General features: G+C 34.0%; 1 long non-coding RNA gene across 1 annotated transcript; it reads right to left on the reverse strand.

Annotated features, from left to right (window-relative positions):
• Window positions 1–332: 332 nt before the first annotated feature.
• On the reverse strand, window positions 333–3,216 carry LOC125655700 (uncharacterized). Its single transcript, XR_008796476.1, has 3 exons — window positions 3,017–3,216; window positions 1,091–1,182; window positions 333–790 (listed from the first exon to the last, which is right to left on the reverse strand). It is a non-coding gene; the product is annotated as an uncharacterized LOC125655700 (long non-coding RNA).
• Window positions 3,217–18,744: the final 15,528 nt, after the last annotated feature.

Below are 18,744 nucleotides of genomic sequence, written 5' to 3' on the forward strand. Positions count from 1 at the left end.
TACATTCTGTCAGAAACCATTGAACATTTGTTTTAGGGATTTGCTAGTGTTCAGCATTTCTTCAGAGAATTTGAAGGTTATTCAAATATCAATAACAAAAAATAATTTTATGAAATTCAGAAACATAAACATATTGCATATAAAAATGATGAAAAAGATATATCCATATATATACCTTCAGTAGTTTGTTATAAACATTTTGTACAAGTTTCTTTGCAGAATGTATTTACTGTATGCATATAAAAAAGAAAGAAATATAAAAAACAAAGGTTTTCTATTAGAATCTATATACTTGCACCCCCACAGTGTGAACCCCCCCCCCCCCCATTGGAAAATTAACCTGGATTCGCCCTTGTGATTGATTGTTTATACGATTGATGAAAAAATAGATTATTATATGCCTAAACTAATATTTACTAGATTACTATATGCGTAAATGATGTTTTAGGATGAGAAATGGCCAACATATGTTTTCAAAATAAATATTTTATTTTCCATGGTATAAAGAACAGTGATATTATACAAGACAGTCACAGAGATAAAAGAGATCAGGTTTACAATCAAGCACATCACAGTATCATACACAAAGTTCAACGCATTGGCATATCACACACTCGGACACATCAGGGATTATCAGTCAGTTTGGCCCATAGATTCCTCCACACTCCCGCAAAAGCTGCGATACTGTCAGGAATTGCTGCCACTCATACCACCCAGGATGATAGAAACGTCAAACTCCCTGTATTATGGTGTTGTGTCCAAAGACTATATGAGTTGAATCCCTTGACCACTGTAGGAAAGGAATATATATATATATATATATATATATATATATATATATATATATATATGATAGTACCATCATGTAAAATCAGCACTCGTACTGTATATCAGATTACCACCACTCCTCCACCCCCTTAAAACACTATATGGTATGTATACAAGATTTATCAATAAGTATATAAAAAAGATATGATATATGATGTGGATTTTAGCATGTAATATTCTCTATATATAACTCAAATATTTGCGCATATTGCACGTTTTATTTCATACGACTTAATATTACCCAAAGTTTTAAATTCCATACCTGATTGTTTCTTCTTGGCTTCCCTTGCATCTGGTGCAGGTGAAGTGAATTGTAACATCTGTAACATCTCTCTGTACGCACGCACAGAAATTCTATAATATAAATTAAAGTATTATTTCATGAATTAGCTCTACGAATGATTGATTTTGAAATAGTTATTCAATTTCAATTAACATAATACGATTACGGCAAGGTATGACATTCAATATGGACTCCGTAGATTTGTGACGTTTTGAACGCCAAATTATCATTGTGACACATAGCTATATGCATTCGACACCATCGTAACTTTGACAATAAACTGCATGTCGTGTTAAATTTTTGTTCAAAAAACCTATTTCTAAAATCGTTTTAATTTAACAACGACCATTAACTTAATATAACCAAAAAACTATATTAACAGGCATCATAGAATTGTGACACATAATCTAACTAGCATAACCGCAATGAATAATCCACATAGCAAACACATATGCTACAATATTAATCGTTTCTTAAGTATATCACTTATCCAAATATCAATTCAATTTTGAAAAAATAATTCAGAATTCTTTCAAATATCCAAATTTACCTACAAAATGTATCATGGACATGGTCTATTTTCCTAACGTTAAGGCTTATAGATGACATCACAATCTTGATAACTTATATTATCAAAATCACCATCTTAGTTATTCTTAAAAATTTTATGTTTGTATCATTAGTTTTAAGAAAGCTATCGACATTTTGGTAAAGTGTTTGGGACACTGTCGTTACCTTTGTATATGCTATATTTACGTAAATATTAGAATATCCAAACTAATAGATTCAATAATTCGTATTTTAATGACGGGTATTGATATCGAATGGATAGATTGTAAAACTGTCGTCAAAATTATATGCAACTTTCGTATAATAAAGTGTTTTCATTCATATAAAACAGCGTAAATGCTACCATAATGCTATGTAATACGTTTTTCAAGACACCCATTCAACAGTGCACGACGTCAATACATATACAATAAATAAATGCAATAGTAGCAACTATTTTATCTATTAATTCACTTTACTCAATGTGTATGATTTTGATAGAGAAATGCTTATACAGAATTTTTTTTTTAAAATTGAAAATTTGATGGTAACAAATGAATATAAATTACACAATTAAAGCAAAGGAACGTTTATACTTCTCAGAGTCTCAACAATTCATTATTTTGATATGTTAATATACAAAACACATGCGCTATTTTTTCTTGAAACTGAATAGTTTTTCATGTACCTTTATTATCAAATTAATTATGTTTAAATTGGCATACATGTATAGACCCGACGGGCTGGGTGTAAATTTTAATTGTATATTGGTTTAAAGATTATGTATGATTGCAGTTACATATTTTATATATTATTTATTCTATGCTATAGACAGTTTTGCAATAAAGCATGTTCCAATGAAAGAGAAAACATATATCTGTTTAATCTCTTCTCTTTACATTGTGTCGAAAGTTCAAAAGAGCAAGGGAAATGGTATTCACAATTTTCATGGAGTGTATTACTCTATACTGTTACTTCAATAACTTGTGTAGCAAACCAAAGGATTACATAAAATATTTTAATATAAGCAATTATTAGCGTAAATCGTTAGTAAAAGTAAGTAGTAAGTATTTGTCTAAATCAACTATGATACATAATGATAAATTTCTGCAATATTTAATGTATTTAATGTTCCTGTGAATAAAATAGCATTAGAACTGGCTACTACTTAATCAAAATTTTGATGAATCAAATTGTTTCATACAAACTTGTTTTCTATGGATGATATTTATCTTTCATTCAAAACCTAGCGCTTCTAAAGACCTATGTATTAATAATTATTTGTAATTTGCTTATAAACATGCGATGATATACATGTGTAAATAACTTATTTCATATAAAAATCTATACACTCACCGGTATCGCATATTCTGTGTTGCCAGTGGTTGCAGCAATCGTTTTTCCAGACCAAGGTTATGTTCTTTAAGGATCATTATCTGTCATTATTAAATTGACCGAGTTATATTCTATTTATCGGTAGTCCGACTTTGTTTTGGTCCGACTTTGTAATAGTCCGACTTTGTTTTGGTCCGACTTTGTTATAGTCCGACTTTGTTTTGGTCCGACTTATCTGACAGCGGGTCATATTTATGTATTGCAAATGACAGGTTTAGCCCATTTCTAAACCTTTGCTTTTTATAACTTCTAATTAAATTGTTATATATCGTATATAAATAATTTCCTAAATATAATATTACCCCTCGTTTCCGGGCACTTCCTGGTGTCCTGGGAGTTCGCGGTGTCGTGGGTGTAGTAGGTAAAATATCCATGTTTCGAGAGAATGAATGAATTCAAGTAGATCTGTGTACATGTACAACCAAATGAAGAATGATCAAGATACCCCTCAATATGGGCTGTCTGTAGGGTTTCTGTAGCTGTAGTGTTTGCGTAATGGTGGTATCCCAAACAGAAGCTGACACAAGTCCACCCCCTCCTCTCTCTCTCTCTCTCTCTCTCTCTCTCTCTCTCTCTCTCTCTCTCTCTCTCTCTTTAGGGTTTCTGTGGACGTAGTGTTTGTGTAACGATGGCATCCAAACAGAAGCTGACACGAAGTCTACACCCCCTCCTCTCTCTCTCTCTCTTTAGGGTTTCTGTGGACGTAGTGTTTGTGTAACGATGGTATCCCAAACAGAAGCTGACACATAGCTAGTCTAACCCCCCACCCCCCCCCTTTCTCTCTCCCTTACTCTCAATCATTGACTAAATGGGTAATTATTGTCATACGTATGCAACACTGTTGCCATGCCATATTATTTCATCTATATTATTGCTACAGTTTTACACATTTCTCTCTCTCTCTCTCTTTATAAATATAAAACGTGATAAATTATAAATAGCTCAATAACTCTCTCTCTCTCTCTCTCTCTCTCTCTCTCTCTCTCTCTCTCTCTCTTTATCTTTATAAATATAAAACCTTGATAAATTATAAATAGAAATATCTCAATAACTCTCTCTCTATCTCTATAAATATAAAGCCGTGATAAATTATAAATAGAAATACCTCAGTAACTCTCTCTCTCTCTTTCTCTCTCTCTAAATAAAAAGCCGTGATAAATTATAAATAGAAATATCTCAATAACTTATTTATGCTTTTTTTTTTAAACTATTGTTTGATTTCTGATTGTGTAATTTATAATAATCCATGTGGTATCTCAAACAGAAGCATTTTTTTTAAAACTACTGTAACAGTTTTACGCATGGGCAATATAACCATTATACATGTTAATGTGCTGCGCCAATAAAGAATTGTTCATGTTTTTATAAATATAAAGCCACAATAAATCATTAATAGAAAATATTCCAATAACTTATGTTTGTTTGGTTTGTTTTATTATTATTATTGTTTGATTTCTGATTGTTTAATCTACAATACATGTATAAAGATGGAGAGAGAAAATACGATGATAAATTGCATTGTATAGGGGACGTTAGAAATTAAAATATTCTAGGTGCGAGTCAATGCTATCAAAACTCAGGTATACTGGGGCTTTCCTCAAGATCTGAAGACTGCCGGTCATCATTAGCCATGATTGTTATTAAAACATATTTCTCAGGTAACTGTAGACCACGGTCTCTGCAAACGTCAATCAACCTAAGCTCTATTGTTAAAAGTTTGATTGACCAGTGGCTTATCATTGATGAATTGTTTCGAATAGCAAACTCCAACATGTAAACAATTTAAGTAAGTTATCAAATCAGTATGATAATTCTTTAAAGATAGACAGTGAAGGTACATTTTTTTTTTAAATTACTATTTTAAATTTACAATAATATATATCATTAAATGTATGAATATATACAAGTCGCCGTTTTATACGTTTTAATTTTCACCCACTAATATTTCGCTTAGTATTTATTATCTTTTTTTATCACATGTACATATGTAGGTGCACGGTGGCACAAAGGAGACACAGATGTCAGATACATGTATGCACTTAGATCCTCCGTGGACTTAAAGGTCTACCTTGCTCAGAAAATTAAGACTTCAGAGGTGCCGACAATTTTAAAGGTCCACCGTGTTTTATTTTTTAAAATTTTAGTTTACGAGGTGGATGTTCAAAAAATCAATTTTTCTAATTAGTTACTATAATTACTCAAGTTTAACCAAAATTATACAGTGGTCTCTCTTTTTTTTTATCGTCAGTTAATATCAATTTTAATGGAAATTGATACGAATAGATATATGCAACTTGAAAATATAAACTCGTCTTTGAGATAGACGGTAAAACAATACTATTTGCTGTGGTCTTTTCACTGAAAGGAATTTTAATTTTTGATCACGATTTTTCAATTATATCCAATATAGCGGGAAAAAATAGTAAAGTGTTATGTAGTGGGGAAGGGGGATATATCACAAATTTAAACATCGTGATAGAAAATATACAAGTTCCTAGTATTTTAGCAATTGTGATTTACAACCAGAATAAGCCCAAAAAATATATATTAACCTATGCGTCCATTTGTTGTGTATTACACTGTGATTCTCATAACGTCAACACCATGACTTTATATAGCTTTTCTGTTGAAAAACAACACAAAGTTTAAACGACTGTAAAACGAAAACTAGAAAAGATATAGTTGTAAAATAAATTGTTCTATAACCTATAAATCCTAGAGCATTCACTGTGAAAGTCTCATTTATTTTGGCGAAAGGGCCAATTTTAGTACTTTGTGGCTCTGGTCATAGACTTTGTATGGGAAATATGACGACCTCGTTTTTTGTCGCGCCAAAAAACTCGGTCGTCATATTTTCCCATACAAAGTCTATAACCTATAAATATCATTTCAGTTGCGGATTTAGAGGGGGCATCCCCCCCCCCTTAAAATTTTCCAATTTAAGGTAAATCGCGGTATCTTGTTTCGGAAAATGTACTAAACGATAAAAGAAGCAATAATTTTCCACTCCTGGAGAAATAATTTAAATGACAAAATCTTTTGATTTCTTGAATTACTTTATTGGGAGAACTTAAGAGGGTGTGCATTGTGAAATCAGGTAGAGGTCGGCACATGCTATCTCTCAGATTTTCATGAAACTTTGTGTACAGGTTCTTACTGACCCCAATATTGAATTTGCCAAATAAAAAGTTTCTATCATATTTCGTTTTTGTTTAACATGAAATAACTACTCTAAAGTCATTTTTCGGTGCAAAAAGGTCACGAAATATTGAGAAGAAGTGCAAAGTTTGAATAGCTCTAAAATATCATGCAATCAAGAAATAGAGAAAACCAATATTTATATGTTAGATATACACTATATGCAATAACTAAGAGGGTTTTTGTGTGTATGTTCATCCAATGAATGAATCTATTAATGGCTAAAGTTCCACATATTTCCTATCAATATATTCTACAAGATAATGATCAAATTTTAAGATTTCATAAAACTCAATACAATGTCACCAAAGAAATAAATTCTATATACCCACAAAGTTGAAGAGGTGTATTTTAAGTTACAAAAATAAATTCAGTGGGGTAAACAACGTTTGATAAAAAAAAAAAGTTGAACTGAAATCTCTAAATTTTCAATTAGTGCAAAAAGGTCAACCACTTTAATAAATGTCGATTATCTACATAAATTGTAAAAAATATAAAGTAGATATTACCAATCAATGATTAAAAGATTAGAATTCATGACAAAACTAGAACCAATAAAAAATCAGTATTAAATTTCAATTTTTATATACAATGTACATTGAATGTAACCAAGGCAAAACAATGCTTAGGTCAGTCTATAAAATTCTATAATGTTGATTAGTTTGGGGTCATTTCTCTAGGATTTAACATTAATCAACACACACTAATGAGCACACACATAATACCAGTAAAGCAATTACACATCGCAAAGAATCCTCGGCTAATACATTCACTCACACTACCAATTTATTAGCATTTGTCTTTATTCCTGGTCCTTGTTTTAGTTTGCAAAAAAGAGCTAGCATGCATACATGCTACTGACACTTGTTTAAAACAAACTCCCCCCCCCCCCCCCCCCCCAGAAATTATGAAAATTGATGGAATTTATATATAATATGTAGATACAAATCACATACTAAGTACTATGGATATAGTATGGAGTCTTATTTGCCCCCCCCCCCCCGCCTCTCATTTTATATATTATGCCCAGTATATAAGGAAGGGTAATATCATAAACTTTGAACATTACATGGAATTTGAATTTTAGAAAATTTCATATTTGTTCTAATTAAAACCAGAATTGGCAAAGAACAAGGGACGTTATTGGCCAAAATTGGCCGCGCTTCAAAAACCGATCATATTTTGCAGGTAGAAAGGTGATAATTTTCTCGTTTCATTCATATATAACATGTACCATTTACTTGTTGCTGATATTGAGAAAATAACGTTACAATATTGCATTGTTAACTCTGACGCTATCTTCCGACGGTCGCTTTTTCGGAACGACGTCATCGACCTTATAGGATTTACAGTCCCCTGATTCTTCTAGAATATTTTTCTAAAAGTTACAATTTTAACTTTTTATATAAAAATACTCATTGAGATCAAAGACTATTGAAAACTGGCATGCTATGGAAAATACATTATTCATTTACATGTAACTTTATCGTGGTCATAGACATTTTGCGGAAGAATCTTCTGTTAATTAGAGTGAGGAAAATAATGCGTGCATTTGTCAAAAACTGTTCAGTAGAACGCAATCATATTTTCCAAGGTGCTGTTCGATGTCCTCCTATTCAAATGAAATATGAAAAATAAAATGGCTTTTGAATTTTCTTTTTCCTGGTTTTGTTTTTTGGTTATAAATATTAACACTTTGATTAAAAACGTCGATTGAGTCGGATAAAATTACATGTACTTGTTATGCCATGTACACCAAGGACTATATAACAGGTCTGCTTACATGTGTATGCAATATACATGTTACAGTACATACGAATAAAATATGATGTGGGTATTTACAAAATATATTGAATAAAGTGTGGTAAATGTACATATACTAAACGATACAAATTTATGTGGCATGAATGGGATATCATTTTCTTGGGTACACTAAAACACGTCAAGTAATATGCATGTAACTTCAGATGGTATATTTCATATAGCAAATGCATTTAAAAACCTCACAAAAATGCGTCCAATGCATTTAAAAGCCTCACAAAAATGTGTCCGTGTTTATATCTTTACATTCCCCTAAATGGTCAACAAAGTAGTTCCAACTCTCTCTCTCTCTCCATATAGTGTTCATCTTTGATAAATGAAAATACATCAGTCAGTGGGCATGTCATTGCATGTACCGACATTCAGTGCAATCTAGAACGGACTCTGGGAAGTTGTTTGAGTACATGTATAGACAGTGTGATATACGTAACTGCTTTTCCCAGGCACTTATTTTCATATGCGAATAAGGATATATTGAGTGAACCCCCCCCCCCCCCCCATATTCTTGATAGTAGTATTGAATGAGAAAAAAAATAGGCTTAAAATTATTAATTGAACCCATGTAGCGAAGGATAACCCTCCACCCCCCGACGATTTAAGAATTCGAAGATCAGGCAGAAAGGTTTTTTTCATTTGCTAATTAACTACCAACTTATCCTTCGACCCCCCCCCCCCGATAAATGATGCTACGTGTATGTTTCCAACAGACAGTATATGTAACTACAACAGACCTTTTATAAAAATGAATTTAATAAATATCATGCATGTATTTTCGTTTTTCAATGTGCGGGCCAGGCCTATCCAGAACACCTTGACATGAGAGAGAGAGAGAGAGAGAGAGAGAGAGAGAGAGAGAGAGAGAGAGAGGGGGGTAGAGGAGAGAGAAAGAGAAAGAGAGAGAGAGAGAGAGAGAGGAGAGAGAGAGAGAGAGAGAGATGTCTACATCACCTTACGGTTATACTCCAGTATTCCTAATCATGGAGGGGGCGTACGTCAATACTAATATAAACTTTTAGTAACAATCATCACAACATATATATTATACATTTTATAAGATTGATAAACGTTGAAGTGTCATTAGGCTGGTGAAGTTGTTCCCATAGCAAGGGAATGGTCAACATCCCCCCCCTCAAAGTGGAGGGCAACCCCTTCTCGATACTACGGTGTCTGAATATTTATATCTATACATGTATATATACACATGTTCATCCTGCCCAATTACCTTTGTTATATATGTGTACCTGTAAATGTGCATCTATTACATATACATGTATATATGAACCCGTGGGGATCCGGGTTTGAGTAAGTCCTCAGTACTCCTTGCTTGTCGTAAGACGCGACTAAATGGGGCGGTCTTCGGATGAGACCGCAAAAACTGAGGTCCCGTGTCACAGCAGGTGTGGCACGATAAAGACCCCTCCCTGCTCAATGGTCATAAGCGCCGAGCATAGGCCTAAATTGTGCAGCCCTTCACCGGCAGTGGTGAGGTCTCCATGAGTGAAATATTCTCAAGAGGGGCGTTAAACAATATTCAATCAATCAATCATGTGCGATATAGAAAAAAAATCTGCCACCACAATGGTCGAAGTTTCAAATCGATCACAGGTTTTCGACGTTTCAAAGAAACCACATCTCGCTGGAAGATATAAATAATGATTTGCTGTTATTTTATTTTTAATTTAAACCGTTTTAAGAACCTTTGGAATCAATATCTTGTAGCGGTCAGTCGGGTTCGATCGCCGGTGGCTCAGTTTCAGTTTCAGTTTACTTTATTCACTCACACCATATTATGGTACATGAGGTACAATATATACAATATTTACAAATAGAATATATTATATGCAAGGTACACGTGAAATAAGCAGGGAGTTGTTTTATATACATAAAATGAGTTAAGGAGGACAGAATTGGTCATATATTTTAGATATAAAACTACACAATATGATAAGTGGCCAGTTAGCTCAGTTGGTAGAGCAGCTGACTAAAAATTCAAGGGGCCCGGGTTCGAATCCCGGCCCGGTCCGTTGCATTTTCTCCCTCCCCGTTACAATCTAATTACTAATGTAGTAATATTTAATTTCAACATGCATTATATATACATACATGCAAATGATATATTTGTATAAAAGATAGTTTAAAATTTAGCGAAAAAAGTAACAGAGTATCTAGCTCTTGGGATATAACGTATCAGTACCCATTTTTGCCGAAAATGAACGAATTTTGGTCCGATTTTTGTAAAAAGAAAATAAATTCGAGTTTTTAAAGGTCTATGTGTGTCTTTGATTTTATTACTTTTTTAATGCAATTTATTCTTAAATAATCTTATTTTGAAAAGACAGGACGTCCAAATATATTCCCGTGACCTTTAAAAACGAAAGTAGAATAATTTCCATTCATCATGCGGTGGATTTTTTATCCGCCTCCGTGACTCGAAAGGCAGACATCATCTGCATTTATTGGGTGCATTTTTTTATTGCAAACTAGGTAACGCATTAATTGTTTGACTGGACATACATGTATTTATTAAATCGCAAAGAAAGTAAAAGTATATGAGGTTAAATGATGGAACAGTTTGCTTCAGTTCTATAAAATGCAAAATATTGACTTTGTGTATCGAAAACAGCCGATTTCGCATTCATTCTTTTTTAAAATTCATTTTTGCTAAAGTCTATTCATAATTTATTTCAAATCAACAGATTCCGCTAAACAGCTCATCTTTAGCGTATATTCATGACGTCATAATAAAATATTACGTCATTTTCATGTAAGTGGGATTAGAAGAACATCCTAGTTGTGTAAATAAAAATAATAATTAAGCATAGTATGAAAGTTGAAAAAATGAAACAAAATCTCGGCGGTATATAGCCAATAACGTCCCTTGTCCTTTAATAATGCATAATCCTAAATGTGTGCGAGGAATCGCTCACAAAATGAAAATACTTGCTTCTTTTGCATACGTTTTTAAGGTCATCTCCGAGGACCTGTGACATTCACACCTGATGCTGAGCGTTTGGCAATGGAACTGTCACTAACTGTTTTAACGACTTAGGGTTTGTCGCGGCCGGGATTCGAACCCCGGCCTTCTGCATGCGGAGTGAACGCTCTAACCTCTCGGCCACCGCGGCGGTTGAAAAAAATGCTGTGGAAGCCAAGGATTTGTGTATATATATATAATGTATATGTTGTGTGACCTAAACCTTTACTAAATGACTTTGATTAACCTTTGTCTGAAAGTCATTTGCCTATTATTTTATTTGTGTGTCATAAGGTCAATACCTGTTCAAAAACTTGCAATAAGGAAGTTTTTCCTGATTTAAGGTACGTTCTGATCTCTGTTTTCTTTAGAGCAATTGTAAATGCAAGACAATGGTATAATTATATTCTGTAGTAAAGAACAGATTGCTACAAAATCTTAAAGAAAATGACTACGTCCATAAAGTTAAAAAAAAAAATGTGAAACGAAAATATCAATAACTTCCTTGAATGTTAGAGAATCTCAATAAAATCAATAAAAATGACAAGTGCACAACTTCATAATACATAATATATACACAAAGTGTGAATCAAATCTGTTCATTGGATTCTGAACATTGATAATACCCCTTCAAAATGGAAAAAAAATATCCATGAATTTCTTTAAAAATCTCAATCAAAGTAGCAGGTGCACATTCGACATCATTATTCATATAAGATGTACATATCAGCTCATTAGTATTAAAGATATTCTGGACCAATTATGTTTACAGACAGAGAGACAAACTGAGGGACAAGGTGATTTAAATCAAAACACACTGGTGGTTCGGGTTCTAAAGTTCTTTATTGTTATATCCTAATTCTGGAGGATGATCTAAAAAAGATGTAAAATACATGTAATTAAATTCTCTCTCGCTCTATCATTCACACTTTTAGTTATATTAAAATAATGATTTCAAAATATTTATAAATTAATGTAATAGATAAATATTTACCGATAGAGTAAGTTCAAACTCTTACCGTAAACTCGGAAGAACAGAAACTGCTGTGAAACTTAGTTTATTTGATATGACAATACGTGAATAATAAGGCACTCGGTCCGGGTATGGAGTGTTGCTGGGTTAGTTTCTGGAATTGGCGCGAATCTTGCTTATATAGCACCAAACCAGTAAAACAACTCACAAGATACTCACAACTACACACAAACCATACTGACCTTTCACACTCCTCTCTCTACCAATCAGCGTTAATTCATCCCGATGAATATGAATGAAATGAAACGACTTACGATGAAATGAGTAACGTAATGAAATTATATTAGTATGTTAAATATGGATTATTTCATCCTGTGACATACGTAACAGTCAGTACTTATCTGACTTCTTTCATTTCTAGATAGTATAACACTCACATGCCAGTTGATGCCCTTTTCCCCATAAAAATCAGTTTGCTTTTCGCGGTCTATTCATGGTAGAAATTTCATGGCCCAGTCCATTACAACAAGGGCTATTCTCATAAGTTCTCATGACTTAGCGAGTATTGTATGCAATGGTCTGGAATGTGTGAGCACTCTTCAACATATCATCGGTAATCATATGAGAGATATCGCTTTGCAGTGTGCAATCTAGACTCGATATCCTGAAAAATAGGGGGAAATTTTAGATATTGAAGAAAAGACATAAAGGTAAATTTTAGAAACAAGAGATACTGTGAGCGATGCTTACCCCAATCTCCCAAAGGGTGTTGTTAACAGGTATAAATTACCTCTTACCTAAGTGTTAGAAAACAAGAGACCCATGGGCCACATCGCTCACCTGAGTCACCTTGGCCCATATCTGAAGACTTTCCATATATATTTGCATGTAAAACCTTAGCCCCTATTATGGCCCCAACCTACCCCTGGAGGCCATGATGTTTGCAAACTTGAATCTACACTATGTCAGAAAGCTTTCATGTAAAAGTCAACTTCTTTGGCCTAATGGTTCTTGAGAAGATTTTTAAAGATTGTCTCTATATTTGGAGGCCATGGTTTTAACAAACTTGAATCTGCATATAACGTCTGGAAGCTTTCATGTAAATCTCAGCTTTTCTGGCTCAGTGGTTCTTGAGAAGATTTTTAAAATATTGTTCCTATATATTTGTATGTAAAACTTTGATCCCCTATTGTGGCCCCATCCTACCCCCGGGGGCCATGATTTGAACAAACTCAAATCTGCTCTATGTCAGGAAGCTTTCAAGGTTTACAGACAACAGACAACAGGCGATCAGAAAAGCTCAGGTGAGCTAAAAAGGTATGACAAAACCTTGGATAGTCTCTTCTCTAGAACTGCACTTGAACTTTGACCTTTTGACCCGAAATTCGATAGGGAACATCTTCGTCCCATGGGTAGTCTATATGTATGATATGGTGACTGTAGGTGGAAAGGATAACGCTTTAGAGCCCGGAAACCATTGCGTCTACAGACGGACAGACAGACAAAACAACCCGATTCCAGTATACCCTCCAACTTTGTTGCAGGGGGTATAAAAAGTAATGTTATAAATATATTCATTCCAAGTTTCATACCCATAAACAAGAATATTACAAAAACTGATGGATTCTCCACGAAATACTTCTAACCAATGATCTATTTCATATGAGGAATGACTGTTCACATATAAAGTATATGTTCAGTGATGTTGACCTTTACAAAATGACTTTGAGTGACCTTTGTTTCTCCCAAATTTTTATTTTTAATAAGGCACTTTTTCCTCATATAAGGTATATGTTCTGAGTGACCTTGACTTTTCCGAAATGACCTTGAGAGACCTTGGTCAAAAAAATGAATAACTGTTGAAATAATGTTAAAATGAATAGGAATACATGGTCACCTGTGAAATATGAAAGTTCTATTTCTCATTGGTCTAAAGTTATGGTCAAGATTAATAGTTTTGTACAGAAAAAGTTCAACATCAGGAGGTTAAATTTGGGTACCATTGGAAAGGTTTCATCATAAGTACACTTGTACATTGTACACGTATTTCTAAATATTTCTATTTAATATACATTGAATTTATGTACACATTTTCTCTTGGATTTGAACTGTATGCAACCATATTTTCTGATAACTGCACCAGTTTGTCAAATGCTGTCATGCCATCTGCTGTAGTATTGTCCAATTCAAACAGGCTTTTCCTCTGGCTTGCTGCGCACTGTTTTAAGATGTGATAAAGACTTGATCTCTTCAGTGCATGGAAATTGACTTCCGCACAATATGCAAGGTATGAGGATATTATTCTGCTACTAATCACAGTTCTTACTACATCGGGAATGTGTACTTTTTGGCCACTTGACAGTTTTAAGATTCTTTCTCCAAAAGCTACATCTTGGATAAATTGTGACTGGGAAATGAAATTGGTGAAATGTTGAACTTTGTGAGGAGTTTTGATGAGAATGAAGAGGTTGAATCAAGCTGGTCAGTTCTATTCACCATATCATACTTCCTAGCAGAGTCTATCTTGTGCTTTGTGTATCCGGGTATAGCAGGAAGTGTTTCTTTTGAATAGTGGTTCATAAAGAGTGATAAAATTTGTCGCTTTAAAAATGGAGATCCTGCTTCTTGATATGCTGCAACCATAGAGTTAAAGTAGTGGTCATCATTATCTTTGTCAGCTGTAAATTGTTTTCGAGAAATATCTGTCAACAAAATGTTGTGTAAATAAACAAGAATATCAGTAAAACTCATATCCATCACTCTGTCACTCAATGTCATAGATTTGAGTTTTTCCGGTCTCTAACTTCCATACTACTTGGTTGTCAAGGGGGTGTGTCCTCATAACTGAGCAAGGTTTCATTTCAAGACAAATCGATCAACAACACCCCTCCCCCCCCCCTTGACTTTAGTTGCTTGAAAATTATCAGATATGACTAGCTGACTACTGATGGTCCTGCTGTTATTGAGAGAAGATTTTTTCTACACATTTCCATGTAAAATATATTGAACTAGTTCTAATTGTAACGGGGACCGTTACAGATGTTCCCCAAACCTCCCCCAATTAAAACGTGATGTCCTTGTGAATCTATAGCAAAAAATCATTTTATTTTAGCCTTTAATTACATGTAGTACGTTCAATATGGTCATTTCAGTACCAATAAATGAAAAAAAGCGTTGCACGTGCATACACGCGCACGCGTGTATGATTCCGAATTTTTGCTGATGTCGTTCAACAGGCTTTTGTATCATATACCCACAATATGAATTTCATTACGTTTCCACCAAATATAAGGAAGTTATAGCAATTTTAAAATCGTCCAATCAGAATTCAGCACACGTTTTATTTAATTTTCCAAAGTGGTCGTTTTCTATAGATTATATAGGCTCCTCAGAGAAATGAAATGGGCCAAGTTTTGGCATTTAACAATGTTTTTTGTGAAATTCACTTTACATACGATAAAATTGGCGTATGACCTTAACTTTTATTGGGTTTGAATAAAATTTTGGGGAATTGCATGTGTCAGCCTTATTATAGCGACTGCCTGATATCTCTGTGGACGACCTCTTAATTTTTTCCAAAAAACCCTTTTAGGTCATTTTATTAATTTCACCTTATTAAAATGACAGAAAATAGTACAAATGACTAAATAGGAGAAATATTTCAAGCCCCATAAAATCTGTAAAGTCCTGGACCTTCCGGGGGCTTCGCCCTGGACCCACTACCACATAAAGTGGCGCCCCCGTAACGGCAATTCCTGGAACCGCCCCTGCATTTGTCATTTAGAAATTAAACATCCGGGGGGGGGGGATTGGGGGGGGGCGCTATGTTCAACGATTTTAAATAAAATTCTGCTTGTATTCCTGTGGTTTATTTTGTATCTGAGAATTGCGAAAAATGTTCTTTCAAATCAACCTTACAGCCAAAGCGTAAAAAATTGTGGCGTGGATCTACTGTAACGGGACTTTCAGTATTCCCGTGTATCTCCGTGTTCAAAAAGAATAACGAGTTTCAGTGTTTAAGAATAAATAATATATTCTTATTAAAATCAAATGTATTTACAAATTAATTAGCAAGATATGAAACCGTATCATAATAAGTCCAGGGGAGTGTGATATTTACTATTTAAAAGCTGTATAATTCTGAATTTAGCCCCAATCTAATTAAAATCACACTTCTTAGATCCGCGCCGTATACTCTGGGTAAGTATTTTAGCGATTGTGAGCGTATCCTAGGATCTGATCTTAATTAGATTGAATTTAGCCCTGGCAGTCCCCGAAATACGTCTAAACCGTACTGAAGTAAGTTGTTAACTCACTCTAGAATCCCCGACCAGCCGGGTCTTACAGTGGCGGATTTAAGGGGGACGCAGCCGCCCTCCCCTAAAATTGTCAATTTTAAGGTAAATCGGTATCTTGTCAGTTTAAAAAAATATATACTAAACGACAAAAGAAGCAATCACTACCGCAGAAATAAATGAAAAAAATCTTTTTTTTTTCTTGAATTACTTTATTGGGAGAACTTTTTTTTTTCCTATTAAAATTTGCGTCATTTCATTAATTGCACCTTATTAAAAATGATAGACAATAGTTTAAATGACTTAATATGAGACATACTTCAAGCCCTATAAAATCTGTAAAATCCAGGAGCTTCCGAAGGCTTCGCCCCGTGTACCCCCACCAAGGCTGTGCCCTGGACCCATCAGGGGCCTCAAGGCGGTCCCAAGACCCCCTGTCTAATAAACTAGCTCTCCCCGTAACCGCAATTCCTGGATCCGCCCCTGTGCTACAATCCCGCATAAGATTTAAGGTAGATCGATCATCATGTGGTGTCATAGGTTTTTGCAAAAATCTTAATGAATAATCTGCATGATAGAAATATATCTATCTGAGGAATTTTATTCACTGGATATAATAAAAAATCTGGTAAACCGTCAACACCGAAAAAGTTTATATTTTCCATAGATAAACAATTATTTATGATTTTAAAAATGTTGTCAAGGGCAATAAATCCTACGCTGGAATTTCCTCTACTGGATGCCTATTATACATTGGTTTCCCTAATATCCACACTTAATCTATACATATTTGTGAATTATCAGTTTTTTAAAACTGTTTGATATTTAAATTTTGTCACTTCAAGAAGTTTTTATCTATTTTAATTATTCTCTTTGACGAAAATGTGTGACTTTCTGATGTTGATGTATGAAGCATCATATGTTTTTGTATGTTTGACATCTTTAAAAAGGTGGCAACATATCCATTTTCTTTGGTTATTAATCAAATTAAACTATATTGAGTGGAGATTAATAAAGTTTTTCCACTTTTAACCATTAATATTGATAAGTCACATGAGAATGGAGCTACCTTAAACAAAGGGAAGTAACTCTGATAGAATACCCTCACACTACAAATACTCTGACAATCTAATAAATGCGTGGAGTGGGAAGAGATGATAGATATTCGCTGATATTTTGTAATGATAATTTTTAGCTGAGCACTACATAATTTACAGTGGCGGATCTAGTGGGTGGGTTTTATTTTAACATTATCAACATTTTTTTTTAGCAATATGCTATTTTGCGGTCTTTGATTCACCTCTCCTTTTGAGAGAATTTTCTGGATCCGCCAATGATTTTGTTTTCAAGAAATACAACTCTTTCCATGCCACGAAAAATCTACCAGAGTTGTCTTTCTTTATGAAGCAGAAGACACTTGCTGTGAAAACGAAAATGGATGCCGCGCCATGAAAAACAGTTCTGAGTTCATTTTAAAGATATTTGCAGGTACTTACTAACTTAGTAAAAATAACTATTGGGTATTTCGTCTTGTTAATTATCTATATATGTGAGTTGCATATGTAACAGGAAGGGAGAAAATGCAACAGACCAGACCGCGACCGGGATTTGAACCCGGGCCCCCTGAATCTCTAGTCAGTTGCTCTACCAACTGAGCTAACTGACCAACGGTGATCGAATGCGGCTGACCGCTACACATAAAACAAATGTATGGGATTGTCGACCTTTACTTCGCCTGACGTAACTTTGAGTGCGTTAACACCAGTGGCGGATCCAAGCAATATTGAAAGGGGTGGGACCTATGTGTATACTTTTTGCCACCCAAAAAGGGGATAAAGACTACGAAATGAGAAAAATTACTTTCTTAAAATATACTCAACCAATTGTGTGTGTGTAGGGGGGGGGGGGGTAGTTAACCCACTGCATGTTTTGCTGTACTATCAGAATTGGGAGATTTCCTCTACATCATGATATTTTGAAATCAATCATTTGTTATTGGTACAGGCTTGAAAACCAAAATGAATTTAAACTACTTAAGGATGCTTATCTATGTAGTAAATCTTTACATTTAAACAGCTAACTGTCATGGTACTCACTAGTAGAAAAAGCTTTAGAATATATTAAAATTGGATATCCGTTAAGAGATTTTAGTCAGTATAGATTTAAGAAAATTGTAAAGAAATTACTCTGTGATAAATACACTGAAACCTGGTACAATAATCGAAATAAATTAATTGATGGGAAACTGTGCACTTATTTTAAGCTTAAGGAGCACTTTGGTTTTGAGAACTATCTTAATAAAATTAAAAATTTTGATATTAGACGATCTATTTGTAAGTTACGGATATCAGCTCATAAATTAATGATTGAAGTTGGTAGATATTCTGGTATTACTAGGAATGAACGAATATGTAACAAATGCAACTCC

The sequence above is a fragment of the Ostrea edulis genome, chromosome 7 (assembly GCF_947568905.1).
Source record: "Ostrea edulis chromosome 7, xbOstEdul1.1, whole genome shotgun sequence".
Lineage (NCBI taxonomy): Eukaryota > Metazoa > Mollusca > Bivalvia > Ostreida > Ostreidae > Ostrea > Ostrea edulis.